This window comes from Lolium rigidum, chromosome 6, assembly GCF_022539505.1.
Source record: "Lolium rigidum isolate FL_2022 chromosome 6, APGP_CSIRO_Lrig_0.1, whole genome shotgun sequence".
NCBI lineage: Eukaryota > Viridiplantae > Streptophyta > Magnoliopsida > Poales > Poaceae > Lolium > Lolium rigidum.
In genome coordinates, this window is record NC_061513.1 from 232,703,059 (window position 1) to 232,716,219 (window position 13,161).

At 39.8% G+C, this 13,161-nt stretch overlaps 1 long non-coding RNA gene across 2 annotated transcripts; it reads left to right on the top strand.

Annotated features, from left to right (window-relative positions):
* Window positions 1-11,755: 11,755 nt before the first annotated feature.
* Window positions 11,756-12,960, top strand: LOC124659648. 2 transcript variants are annotated; one of them, XR_006989659.1, is made up of 4 exons: window positions 11,756-11,980; window positions 12,063-12,193; window positions 12,291-12,422; window positions 12,911-12,960. It is a non-coding gene; the product is annotated as an uncharacterized LOC124659648 (long non-coding RNA). The 2 variants fall into 2 exon arrangements; XR_006989660.1 differs by having other exon boundaries at window positions 11,756-11,959.
* The last annotated feature ends 201 nt before the right edge of the window (window positions 12,961-13,161 follow it).

Genomic DNA, 13,161 nt, shown 5'->3' on the forward strand with positions numbered 1-13,161 from the left:
TGTTTTCAGTTTGGTATATCTCGTATTCTAACACTTGGTCAACCTCACAAGTTTGGTAAAAAAAACTTCTATGGAGAATTGAATCAATGTTTCAATCCCCATTATTGAATTGTTTTGAAAACACCTCTATCGATCCTCAACTGCGGTTTTGCGTATCTCACATCCTATGCTTCTTCATCTGATAGGAAACATCCAGGTTGATTTCACTAATGTTGTCTTCAGGGCAAGTTTCCGAGAAAACATCCTCTGAGTTGGGTATAGATGAGAATAGATAGAAAGATTCTAAAGAAGATTTCGTACCCAACACATTAGCAAAACATCTTACAAACAACATCTAACAAGCATCAAGCAATCTGTTTCAAACACTAACAAATTAGTATGGTCATACCTCAATTTGGTATGATCAATATTTTGTTACTTTATCGTTGGTTCTCTAAAAGATAACTAATGGTGGTCTAGTCTATTTCTGCTTTGGATGTTTCTAGTTTCTATTCTACTCCTTCGGTGCATCTTCGTGTGTTGTGCAGTCTGCATCGAAGTCTTTCTTCAAATTCTTCATTTGTCTCCCATGCAACACTTCTTGAGGAGTCGAAGAATTTCACATGAAGCAACAGTCCCCCACTTTAAGCACAAGGTCATTGCCGGTCCTTGTTGATAGTTTTGATAAGGGGGGTCATCTAAAGAAAGGAGGAAAACAATTTTAAAGATGGAGTAGGTGAGAATACTAGAAGTTTCACAAAGCAAACATCCATTTTTTTGAAATAGGATTAGACAAAAAAAAAATTTCCTAGGGTCTTCCTATTTCTAATCCAAACCTAGGGTCTCGATCCTACAGGCAACACTATGCTCTGATACCATTCTGTAGCACCCTACCTTTAAATAAAGGCAAGATACCTGTGTATAGTGCTATTCCCGGGATCACTGATAGCACACACATTACAAAATATAGTAATCATTGCAATAGTATCAAATTACTACATCGTTGATCCAGAGGGTAAAATAAAAACTTACAAATTGCATAGTCAAATGGACTAGCTCAGAATAAACACAGCGGAAAGTAAATCAGCAATGAGCCTTCATCATCTTCATGTGCCACAGGCAGTCATGTTGGAATGTAGACTCGAGATCCTACCACGTACTTCTCCTCAGAAAATCCTGCACGTTTGAATATGCAGCCCCACGAATGGAGGTCAGTACAATGATGTACTGGCAAATGACACTTATATGGTGGCTGTTTTGGGCATGACTATCTACATGACATTTGGCAAGTGGTGTTTAGGCAAATTTGCATAAAGCCAATTTTATCCTACATTTTATTTAAAACAAAACATTTTGAAATCCTTTGAATGGCATTATGAAATCACACCATGGTTAAATCCTCCATGGGTTTTAGAATAATCACATGGTTACATCTCCCATGAGTTTTCGAAGGTTTGATCAAGTTTTAAATACATTCAGAAAAGATGATGAGATTCTTCCGTACATTCCCTGCCTAGAAAGCTCAAATTGTCCGTAACCGAGGACACGGCTAAGATCTTAGGTTTACTCTCGAGAGGTTGTGCACTTTCACCTTACGACCCACCCTTCCCAAGAGAAGAAATGAGACAAGATCTTTCAGAGGGAGGCTTCAACCATAACTAGCAAGACCCGTTCCCGTTTGGTAGCTAGCCACATCATCATGTCAAGCAACAAGTTTGGCCTCACAACTTACTTAATCCCTGCAGAGCCCATAATACCATAAGGCTGCACTCGGAAGCTAACTAAAACATGGACGACATATTAATCTCTTTAATCCCGGGTGGCAACCCCTATTCAACCGCGCACTCTCGGGCACCCACCCGTCCACCGGTCCATCCCCGTGGATCGGAGCCCTGAGCAGCCGCCCACCACTCAAACAATCCACCCAGGTGATTCATTAAGGGTTGTTAATTTTCACTTTTCAAACCATCACAATCGAAACAATGAAACAACATTTGGCATTTGATGTTGCAGAGCAAAAATAAAGTATCCTATTAATAGGTTCAGGAGTAGCTACACACTACTAGGGTTTGCTAAGCATAGCATAATACTTTTCTTTTGAAACCAAAATCCTACCATGCATACTAGTTTGAAAAACACTAATGCATAATGAAATAGGTAGGAAATTGAGTGTCACTTGCCTTTTTGGTAGTCGTAGCGCGTTCACTTCTCTTAATCAAAATACGTGCCTCTCCGTACGAACTATAATATAAAATATAGCACAACATAAACACACCATTCAACAACAACAACAAAATCAAACAACATTCGATATGAACAATCATAGACATGCATGCATGCTATGCACCAATTTATTTCACAAGAGAGGTAGTGTGTATATGTTGTATTAGGTGCTCTCCGATATGTGCAATGTTAATAAAGTATTCTGGACATTTAATTTGATTTAGAAAACCATTAATCGAGTATTTACTTTACGTATACAACCATATTAATTAGCTACAGCAAGCATTATGGGTTGTAAAAATATGAACTTGACTTCTCTGGATAGGTTAAAGTAGTACAAGATTAGACCAATTGGAATTATTCAAAAATAATTTATAGAATTTGAATTATCGTCAAATTACCGATTTGTATAGATTTTACTAAAGCAAGTTTGTGCACGTGTCAAAGTTGTACAACTCCTATACCAAGTTGAAGTACATGATCTGAGGATTCCAGAAAGTACAAATTTGTTAAATTTGGACTAGTAGATTATTTGATATAATTTTTATAGTGAAAAAGGATTAATTAAATCATTTGAATTATGATTCGAAAACTAATACATAACATATACAGTATTCTTGCATATTTGGATTCTACATGTTACAAGCTTTCCAACGATATAAAGTTTGTAAATTTTGGACCTCTGGATGATTTTATAATGAATTTCTAAGTTAGACAATCTGATATTTAAAATTTACTTTTAAAATTAGTTTGACCGAGTTTGACTGAGACGCTGACTGTACTGTATAGTTGACTGCTGACTGTACAGTTGACTGCTGACTGTACTGCTGACTGTACCGCTGATTGTACTGCTGACTGCAGTTTGACTTTGACCAGACTGAGTTGACTATGCTGATGTCATGATGATGTCATAAAGTTGACAGAAAAATTTGCTCAGATGGAAAAACTTTCTACATCAAAGTTGTATAGAATTAATAGATCTATCTAACGCACAAATTACTTTTCACAACGGATTAATGTGTTTGACAAGATCTGGATTATACCTTATAAGATCTGAATCTTGTAACGCGATTTTCTCCTTGCTCGGTGAACGAAACAAGGTGAAACTTGCGGCAATGGAAAGATCTTGACGAGAGGAACAACTTCCGTGTTGAGGTCATGACGATTCGAGATAGTTTTGAAACTCGATTTGGCTCCGGTTGAGTCGAAATAGATCCGTAGATGAGCGATAAATCCGTACGTCAAATCGAAAAACCTTCAACAAGAAAGTTGTAGAGGATGATCAGATCTACATACTCACCAAAGGAATTTGGATTTCGTGGAACGAGCACGAACTAATTGAAGATTCCCTTTATCGGATCCGACACCTTGTGATGCGAAATTATCCGTGTATGGTGGATGAAAAGAGATGAGATTGGTCGGGATTGAAAGATCTCGACGAGATCTACAACTTTCGTGTAGAGCCCGAGGTGATTCGAGGTAGTCTTGGTGGTCAAATCAACGAGTTAAGATTTCGTTGATGTAGGATTTCGAGAAGAGGAAAGGGAAAACGAAACTGCGGTCTGGTGGTGGCTTTATATAGGCCATAGGTCGGTGGAAAAGGTAGGTCTCGAAGTTAGGAACGCGTAGAAACAAACGGATCTGAAAACGGAGTTGTGTAGCTCAAGAAATCTATGTTTAAGTGGAGATAAGTTTTATCAATACGGGATTAGGGTCTTTCTCCGTCCCGTTCCATCGATGGGGGTGGCTGGCTCGGTCGGTCGGCCGGGTGGGCTTGGCCTGGCCGCTTGCTGGGCCGGTCGGCCGGGTGGCCGGCCCTTTTTGTTTTTTTTTCTTTTTCTTTTTCTTTTCTTTATTACTTGTTTCTTTTATAAAATGAGTTTCATATTTCCGATTTAAGTGAAATGAAATTCTACGAGTTTGTAAAATTATTTTGATCAGCATAGAACAATAAAAGGACTTAAATTTTATAATTTATTATTTTATAGCATTTTATTACTACTATGCCATTATGGCTATGTGTGAATAGTTTTCAACATATGCTCACCGAACAAGTTTCTAAAAATTTGTAAAAATCGAAATAGTGTTTTAGGATAACAAGGAACCTGTTTCAAAACCATTTATGAAAATGAATTAATAATTATTTGCACTTGGCCTAAATGGCAACTTTGGCAATATTTTGCAAATAGAGTTTTCTAACGTTTTGTTTTCTAAAATAAAAATGCATTAAGGATTTTGAAAACCTTGAACACAAAGATATGTTTGATTTTGAATACTTTGAAACCAAAAGTTTTTGAAAACACTATTTTTAAATTAATTAGTAAATAACTTTAAAAAGTTTTAATTCTTTGTGAATTTTCAATCAAGTTCAATCAATCACGCATTAAAATAAATTTTATTTTACATTCCGAAATTTAGAAAATTTCGGGATGTGACAATGGTGTGGGGCCCTCGGGCCTCCACCTGACTTGTCCTTATGGCTCCGTCAGTATTCTGTGAAAATAGGGCCTTCTGCATAAATTCCGAGGATTTTCCTGAAAGTTGGATTTCTGCACAAAAGCGAGACACCAGAGCAGTTCTGCTGAAAACAACGTTAGTCCGTGTTAGTTGCATCCAAAATACACAAATTAGAGGCAAAACAATAGCAAAAGTGTTCGGGAAAGTAGATACGTTTTGGACGTATCAACTCCCCCCAAGCTTAGCTTATTGCTTGTCCTCAAGCAATTCGATTAACAACCGAGCGATAAAAGAACTTTCACGAACACATTTGCTCATATGATGTATATATTCTCATGCTATGGCTAATACTTAAGCGAGTTCATAATGAGATGCATACAAATAAGATCATCTAACAGCTATGTCAATCATGGAGAGGTACCAACAATTAATAATAAGCATCATGAATCATGTATATAAGCAGGATTGCAATGTTCATAAGAGAGTATGATAAAGTGGTATCTCGCTTGCCATATTTGATCAGCAAAACATAAATGCTCAGGCACCTCTGAAGTTCATAGAAAGACTAGAAATAGAGATTGTCAAAGATAAAAGCATCAAAGTTATACCACAATCAATCATATTTTGAGACAAGCATATTATACTAAGAATGACAGTTGTGCTCTCAAGATAGTGCTCAAAGAAAGAATGGAGACACAACATAAAAGTAAAAGATTGACCCTTCGCAGAGGGAAGCAGGGATTAACATGCGCTAGAGCTTTTCATTTTTAAAAATCAGAAGTAAAATTATTTTGAGAGGTGTTTGTTGTTGTCAACGAATGGTAATGGGTACACCAACTACCTCGCCAACCGGACTTCCAAGATCGGCTCCCATGAATTATTTTTATGTTTATGCGGCACTCCTTCCAACCTTTCTTTCACAAACCATGGCTAACCGAATCCTCGGGTGCCTGCCAACAATCACATACCATGAAGGAGTGCCTTTTTTATTTTAGTTTTATTATGATGACACTCCCCCCAACCTTTGCTTACACAAGCCATGGCTAACCGAATCCTTCGGGTGCCGTCCAACGATCACATACCATGGAGGAGTGTCTATTTAAGTTAATTAATTTGGGACTGGGAATCCCATTGCCAGCTCTTTTTGCAAAATTATTGGATAAGCGGATGTGCCACTAGTCCATAATGAAAGTCCGCCAAAAGTAAATGACAAGGTTGAAAGTTAAACACCACATACTTCCTCATGAGCTATGAAACATTAACACAAATTGAGAAGCATTTTGAAGGTTTTAAAGGTAGCGCATGAGAATTTACTTGGAATGGTTTGAAATGCCATGCATAGGTATTTATGGTGGACACTTTGGAACAACTTGGTTTTCAGGTGTTTGGAAGCACGAGCAGCGTTCCCGCTCAGTACAAGTGAAGGCTAGCAAAAGACTAGGGAGCGACAAATCAAGAGAGCAGTAACTGTCATAATCATGCTTGCGGCAAAATAAATTAACGGAGGCATAAAAGTGATACAAGAACTCTGAAGCAATATAAATCATTGAGGCTTAATTGACTTTTGTTCAGTCATATGCATGCGTGAGCATGTGCCAAGTCGATATAAATGAATTATTCAGAGGAGGATACCACAATGCCATACTTACTTATGAATAAAACAATGCAAGCAAACATCCATGACATGCTACTCATATTAATAAATTGGAGCTAAACATGAGAGATCATGAACTACTAGACTTTCTCAAATGACATATACCTCACATGAACCAACTAAGCATGCTCACATGGATGAGTATATGTACAAAAATGAAAACAAATAGAGTTCATACCAGCCTCTCACCACAATCCAATTGTCGTAGATCGTCATTATTGCCTTTCACTTGTGTAGCTTGGATAATATGAAATGAAAACCACGTACCAGCCACCGAAGACCATTGAACTCATGATGAACTTTACAAACCAAAGAAGAACAGCAAATATTTTTGGTGTTTTCGAATTAGAAACAAGAACAAAAGGAAAAAAGCAAACAAAGCAAAATCTTTTTGGGTTTTCTTATAGCAAACTAGCAATACCAAATAAAGCGAAAAAAATGCAAGAAACCAAAGCAAACAAATGATAAAGAGAAACAACAGAAATATTTTTGGTCTTTTTGTGTTTTGGGAAAGAAACAAAGCAAAAACAAGAAATGGCAAACTAGAAGACTCACATAAACACAAAGCTGCAGAAATTCGTCAAACTTGACAGCAGTACAGTACTCGATTTTTAATAAATTCTTCCACTGCTCAAATCGAAAAGTGTTCAACTAATGAAAGTTAGATAACAACCTGGGGAACATGCACAAAAATTGGCTTCGCAAAATAGCGTTCTCGCTAGTTTTGAGAATTTTTTCGGTAACAGTCCAGAATCTGTTTTCAGGCAGCACTTCCCCAAATATCATCTCCCTCTCTTTAGAAAACCACTCAAACAAACTAAACAAGTATATACAAGTATCCAGCAACCATAATATGCAAAGAATGAGTGATGACGGTATACCTCCCCCCAAGCTTAGGCTTTTGGCCTAAGTGGAGTTCAACCCCAACGAGGGTCGCTGTTCCTCGCCGGTGGGTAATGCATGGCGTAGTCATAGTAAGGTTCCTGTGCAGAAGAAAATCGTGGAGGCTCCACGTATCCAACATGTTGATGCGAGGAACTTGCTGCATCGGATGATGATTCGAGGTGTTCCTCGGCCTCCTCCGTGTTGCCTCTTGCATGATGGCCTCCTCTCTCTATGTGTGCATTCAGTGCACCTTCTGTGACTGACCAATCCTCCCTGGAATCAAGGTTAAATAGAACAGGCGCAGACAATCTTACTAGTTTCTCAGTTTTCTTAGTTATTCTCCAAACTTTCTTATAAAATGTCATCTTGTAGAACAGGTTACCCAAATTAGATGAATCAGAAACAAATTCATGTTTAATCATAGAGACTATGTCAAGTTTTTCTATGGAAAGTTGAATATCAAGATGATGAGGTTCTACATTATGAAAAGCTAGTAAACACGAAGCGATGAGACCTCCACAAATTCCACCTTTCTCACGGTTAGTAGTAAGTCTATAAGCTATCAATGCCCCCAAATTATAAGTCTTACTACCTTGCAGTGCCGCAGCTAGAAAAGCTAAATCTTGGATAGATAGTTTACCACCACTCTTTCTAGCAAGAACGCATTTAGTAATGAAATAAGCAAAGTAGCGGATTGCTGGGAGTTGAATGCAAGTAATTTTACCACCATCCTCTGAGAAACTCCTTCCATGACAAATCATCTCGAAGATTCTTAGGAGCTCTCGCGGCGATCCCCGTATCTTCTCGCATGATCCCCATTGCGGTACTCCAATTGCTGTACAAAAATCATTGAATGGCAAGTTGACAGTTTTATTATAAATCTTATACTGAACCATGGGGTTAGATCGCGACCAATTGAACTGGAAGTCCTGCACAACAGACATAGTCAATTTTGCATATTGGCATGGTTCTCCATCAACAAAACCATTCAACCCTACACGAGAAATTAGATTCTGAACATCTTCCAGTATTCCTGCGCTTCACATGAAATCTGTGCACGGGTAGTAAGAGGGGTATACTCCCTCCTCACGGTTCACTCTCATGACTTGTTGCACCTCCAATTCTTGTTGGTTTAGTTGATATCTATTCCACTCCATTTTCTGAAATTTTTCAACATACAATATAAAATTTGATTTGGTGACATATAATCAAGGGGAACTACTATAGGAACTTCCTAGAGTACTAATCATGCATCAAAACTAGTTTATACAACTTAGAACAAGCATGCAAGCTCACTAAACATGTTACCTACTGCAGCAAAATATTCAAGATATACTCAACCAAACAAAATTCTACTTGGATAGGCGGAGGAGTCACATACCGGAGAGCAAATGTGCCAAATTTCAGACAGAAATCTGGGCTGAGAAAAGAGATCGAAAAATCCTGAGCTCTTGAGCAAAAACGCGAGTGAGAGAAAGCTGGTTCGAGCTTTTTCGGGAGAGAGAAGAGTCTGGGAGGAAGAGATGAAGTAGTGGGGCATGGAGGGGCCCACACCACAGGGTGGCGCGCCCCCCTCCTTGGCCGCGCCGGCTGGTGGTGTGGCACCCTGGGGTGCCCCACAGGTCATCCTCTGGTGCTCCCAGGTGCATTTTCGAAAAATAGGACCAACGGTATAATTTTTGTGAATTTTTGAAAACTTTGAAAAATGCACATTTCTGGGTATTAAGTTTATTATTACTAGCCAGGAATTTTTTTGAAATCTCTAATTAACTAAGGAACTTTGCAAATCAAGAAGTGCTACAACAAATAAGACAAGTGGAGGAAGAAAGAGATGTTGTTTACCTCCCCTATGCATATAAAAAGTATTTGTTAACAAGGTTGATCAAGTCTTGCCACCAAATAAATTTTACATAGCATATGAAGAAATAAACCTCAAATCAATCATGTTACCTTGAATTGTATCGATATGGATCCAATCATAAGATTTTGATAACCTTCTTTAGGCTCATATATAGGACAATCAATAGTTCCAACTTTGATAGTTCTCACATTAGAAATAGTATTAACTCCACATACTTTATCAATCCTCTTGGGGAAATAGACGGTATGCTCCTTATCATCAACATTGAAAGTAACCTTTCCTTTATTGCAATCAATAACAGCTCCTGCAGTGTTAAGAAAAGGTCTCCCAAGAATAATAGACATATTATCATCTTCAGGCATTTCCAACACAACAAAATCAGTTAATATCAAGCAGTTATTAGTAACCTGAACAGGAACATCCTCACATATACCAATAGGAATAGCAGTAGATTTATCAGCCATTTGCAAAGATATATCAGTAGGTATCAACTTATCTAAATAAAGCCTCTTATAAAGAGAGAAAGGCATAACACTAACACCGGCTCCCAAGTCACATAGAGCAGCTTTAACATAATTATTCTTCATAGAACAAGAAATAGTAGGTATACCTGGGTCGCCCAACTTCTTCGGAACCTTGCCATTGAAAGAGTAATTAGCAAGCATAGTGGAAATCTCCTCATTGGGGATTTTCCTTTTGTTAGTAACAATATCTTTCATATACTTTGAATAAGGAGGCAATTTAATAGCATCAGTCAAAGGGATTTGCAAGAATAAAGGTTTCATCCAATCGCAAAATTTATTATAGTGTTCTTCTTCCTTTGATTTTAGTTTCTTAGCAGGAAAAGGCATTTGCTTTTGTACCCAAGGTTCCCTTTCATTACCATGTTTCTTAGCAATAAAGTCTTCTTAGTATACTTTTTATTTTTAGCATGCTTTTCAGGTTCATCTTCTACCTCTTCTTTATCAGAAGCATCATTCTTATCATTATCATTATCATGTTCATTACCACTTTCAGTTTCAGCATCAGAAATAGAAATACTATTAGGATCATTAGCAGGTTCAGAGGATTCTACAACATTTTATGTTTCTTCTTCTTTTTCTTCTTAGAATGAGCACTAGGTTCAATGCGTTGAGAATCTTGTTCAATTCTTTTGGGATGCCCTTCAGGATATAGAGGATCCTGGGTAGAGACACCACCTCTAGTTGTTACTTCATAAGCATGTTTCTCTTTAGAATTATTTTTTAGCAAGTCGCTTTGCACTTTAGTGAGTTGATCAATTTGAGTTTGAACCATTTGAAAATGTTTAACAAGCATCTTAACATCATTGGAGGTTCTCTCCACAATATCATGCAAATTGCTAATAGCTTGAGAATTTTCCATTAGATGATTCTCTACTCTCATATTAAAATTTTCTTGCTTAACAATAGAATTATCAAACTCATCTAAGCATTGCGCAGGAGGTTTTGAATACGGAATATCTTCCCTAGTAAAGCGTTGAAGGGAGTTTACCTCAATCATGGATGAAGGGGGAATTATCTCACATATTTCTTCTATGGGAGGTAGATTCTTCACATCTTCGGATTTAATACCTTTCTCCTTGAGAGACTTCTTGTAACGGCCCAGGATCATACCCCTAATAGAAATGCTTGGTTCTTTTTCTTTTTGTGCATGCATCATATCATCCATGTTTTTACTAAATAAAATTATTTTATGAACCGTGATTATTATTTTTTCTCTTCCCTCTCATATGGTTCTATATAAAACCCTCTCTCCATCTTTTCTTATTTAACAAAACATGAAACAAAAATATATGAAATATTTTGACTGCCTAGTTTAAATAAAATATGGTTTTGAAAATGTTCCTTGCTCCCCTTCGTTTCTTTCCCGCTTCCCTTTCTTTTGTTTCAGATTCAGCAAGGCAAGGGAAAAGTAGAAGAAGGAAATAAAACGAAGAGAGAGCAACCAGCATACGTTGCCAGCAAATCCTATTTCCTCGTTTCTTCTCCCGTACCAAGTTCAGCCCAACCCAATTCCTTGTCCATCTGCCGTTTGGAGCCCAACTCCAGCAAGGAAACCAGCAGCCCACTCAAGCCATCAAACTCTTTCTTCCTCAACTGTACGGCACATCATCGGGAGCGGCCACGTCGAACACCTGCGCGATGGGACGTTGATCCGCTCGCCTCCTCCTCTCTATAAAAGGCTGTGCTGCAACCCTACCGAACCTTCCTCCTCCATCCTCACCGCCGCCAGTCTCTTCTCCCTCCGTTTCTCTTCCTCTCTTCCTCCACCCCGTCAGCCTCCAACCGCGCCTTGCCGTTTCCAACGTCTGCGACCTCGTCGTCAAGGACGCATCCGTCTGCCGCGCCGCGCGTCCCGAGCTTCCTCACGCTCGTCGTCAACCGCGCGTCTCCGTCCGATCCTGTCGTCGCCGACAGCGTATCCAAGTGCTGCACCGCGCCTTCGCGTCCCTTTCGAGTCCCGACGCACAGATCTTCCTCTCCGCGTCCAGGTGCTGCTTCGCGCCGTCGCCATGACCCCGGCACGTCGGCGACGCCCGTGACGTCGTCTCCAACCCCGTCGTGTCTAGCTTCGACGACGCTCCGTTTCTTCTCCGGCCGCCTCTGCAAAGAGCCCAAGGACGAACAGCGGCCTCGCGTCAAGCGCATCCCCAGCAAGCCGCCCCCGGCCGCCCAGTCGACGCCGACGTGCGCGTGCCTTCCACTCCGCAGCGGGACCGTCTGGTTCCTCTCGTTTCCGTCCAGGTCGCATGCACCGCGCCCCCGGCTTGATGTTTGTTCTCGTCAGCTATCGCGTGTACCAGCAGCAGTCAAGTTGCTGCCTTTGTTCATCTGGTTCTAGTACTTCCCACGTCGACGTGATCTGAAGCAAGCTAGCTGGTTCGTTTCCTTGTTCCAAACGTGAGCTCCCAGGATCAAATTCCTTTCCATGCAAGTGACAGATCTTCTTATAATCCTCTCTGTTCCTCTGTTTCAATGACAGCCGGAGGGATCCTGCATGCCACAGTGTCCTGTTCCCGTCTCGTTCGTGTCAGCAGCCACCAAGGTGCAAGTTTGAGCACCTAATGTACTGCGGCGACCACTCCTTGACGTGAATCAGTTTGCAGCATACTGGTTCGTGCGCTGTTCATCATCGATCAGATCTTGTGTTCAAATTCCTTGGCAGCCAAATATAATAATCAACCTTTTTGGTATTTTGCAATGTGTACAGGCGGATCCATCTGTCATTGACCTGTGCTAGCCCTGCCTTCGCTGAGAAGACCCATACCAGCGTGGCCACATCAGTTCATCCAATCAGCTCCTACCGGTCCCACCGTCAGCCACTCAGGCTTGTTCTGCCTGGGTGAGAAAACTCCCAACCTATCTCTGTTTTGCTGAAATTCCAGAAAATATCATATTCTTGCATAAATCATATCTCTCAATCCACGGCTCTAAATAAAATGTTTTCTATATGAAAATTGTTCAGAAAAATGTGAAGAACATGAATATGCCATCCATGCTTTCTGTTGCATCATGATTCATATAATTTCGTGCTAGTTTGTATTACCACCTAATATGTAACATATGGAATATGTGGGATATTATATAAACGTTGTCCCGGTTCCATTTAACTTTGATGTAGCTCACCCCTGCCATGTTTGCTATGCTAATCAACACTTAACTTTGCCGGAAGAAATGCAACTCTAACCTAATTTGTTTGTCCGGGGTTCCGACTCCGATTAATATGGATAAGTTGCATCGCATCATATCTGCCATGTCATGCATGTTTGCATCTTGCTCATGCCGGTTCTTTATTCGTAGTAATAAGACTTGCACCCGTTGTTTGCCCAGCATTTGCTTCTTCCCGGATAGGATCGCGAAGTGGTGTTGTGAGATACGACAATTTCTCCGGATGTCCCTCGACAAGCTTTAACAGGCAAGCATTTCCCTTATACTCCTGCCTCTGCAGAAGTCGCTCGCCTATTTTATTTTGCCTTCTCCCTTATGCTATCCTTAAGTTGCGTTCTTGTGACGTGTCCTTTCCACTTGTTACCTCAAGCAGCCCATATTGCCACCACCACCTCCTACAGCTGTTGTTTGGT